The following is a 1931-nucleotide window of genomic DNA, read 5'->3' as shown; positions in this document are numbered from 1 at the left end:
CCTGCCCTGCGTCCTCACTGGAGGGATCCCTCGCGTCAGCTGAATCGGATGCGCGTATCGCCTATGGGCCTTGCATGGAACCAATACATAGATATACGTATGCCTGAATAGTCAGTGATAGGGTGTGTCCCAAGCACCTACCCTTTGTAACCGCTTTAATCGCGTTGACTCCTTTTATTCTAGGATTATCCCAATAGATGTCCAAAACCAGCGAAGGGAGAGCTTCACGGACAACGGCGTTGAGTGCCTCATGCAATCCATGTCGTGCGAGAGAGCGAGCCTGCAACGTCTGCAGGCCCTCAGCAGCCATATGGCGAACAGCGTGCACTGCGTTCCACAGTTGCAGCGCGCTTTCGCTTGGCTTCTGCGTTGTCACCGGATGCGCGCTGTGAGACCCTGAAAACACGTGCGCACCCGACTCAAACAAGGAGAAATTGCGTCGTTACGGACCGACCCAAGCGCGTCAGGCTAGGGTACGTCACTGAAGAGCCACTGCGTTGAAAAGAAGGAAGCAGGATATAGTTGGAGGGATAGACAAGTATTCGACTTTTTCTCCCTATGAGTCCATCGACTCGACATCAGACACACACCCGCAATGTTGGCGACGCCAGACCGTCTGCCGAAAACAGCATACTCACAAATCGAACTTCTAACGGGGTCTATGCCCACACCACTGTAGCGCCGCAGCACGTATCACGACCGTCCACGCTCCACAGTGATTCGGTGCTGCAACACATGGGAACAAGGATACCTTGGCTGCGAGCACGTGGCACAGCAAACGTAGCCTCAGCTGGACGCCCAAGCCTCGATGCCAGTGACACAATGACTCACACCAGTTCTAGTGGGGCTCGACCTGGCGCACAGGTACGTTACATTCCCGGCCACCTGCATGCGTGGGTGCTGGTGTGCTGTGGATATCTGAGACGCCCTCATGAAGAGCAGATCCATGAAGGCAAGGGCCGCATACCAGCCTAGCAAGTTACCACTCCGGCGGCTTCCACCCAGCCTCGCCTAACCCTTCTGTGTACCTTTTACACGCATTAAGAAGCCACAACACAGCTGCATCGCTACTTCATCCCTCTATTCCCCGCGGCCTTCCGGCGTTTCATTACAACGCACTTTGGAAAACGGCTACATAACGTTGAAGGGATGCAAGAGTCGACAAACGCGGTTGTCTCCATGCCATCCGTCTCTTGGTCTGCAACGCATTTCGCCACCCTTCGTCAACTACCACGATATCTCAGGGGCCGCACTCGAAGTTCCAGTCCCGCCAGCCTATTGTGTTGTCTCCTTCGGTTGTGCAATCTGTACACTGGTTTCACAAAGTGTTTCGATGAAGGTACAGAAAGCCGACACACATGCAAACAAGTATCAGTGTGCAATTTTCCATTTATCGTATCTGTTGTTCAGCTTACTCAAGAGAGAGGAAGCGCGTAACGCCGAAAATTCGGCGATCGCCAAATGACGAACAAGCGTTTTCACTCGGGTTAGCAATGGACGCTGAGTAAATCGCCGATTCGTGTACCAAGTGTTGTAACGGATGCTTTCCAGTTCAGACACAAGGAGGGAGCATTCATCACTGAACTCGCCAGCTGTGAACAGGAATGAAAGAAGCAGACCATTCAGGCATCAAACCCTCGAAGGCATGAAAGAAAACGACGCCAAGATCAAAATGGTGACAAAGCACCGATGCCGAACGAGGTCGCAAGAGATAAGAAAACAGGCGACAGCGATGGGATGATAGACATGGAGTACTAGCATGAGAAAACAAACGGGAAACCAAGGAGGAAAAAAATCTGCGCAGCAGAAACCGAGACGACGGCGTGACGCCGTGTGTTCGAAAGACTCGATTTTCCGCTCACAGCTTCTGTTTCTGACGGATCAGTCCGCAGATATGGACGCACACATGCTCAATTGGATAGGCTAACGTG

Source organism: Neospora caninum, chromosome V (genome assembly GCF_000208865.1).
Source record: "Neospora caninum Liverpool complete genome, chromosome V".
Classification (NCBI taxonomy): Eukaryota; Apicomplexa; class Conoidasida; order Eucoccidiorida; family Sarcocystidae; genus Neospora; species Neospora caninum.
This window is presented reverse-complemented; position numbering follows the sequence as displayed.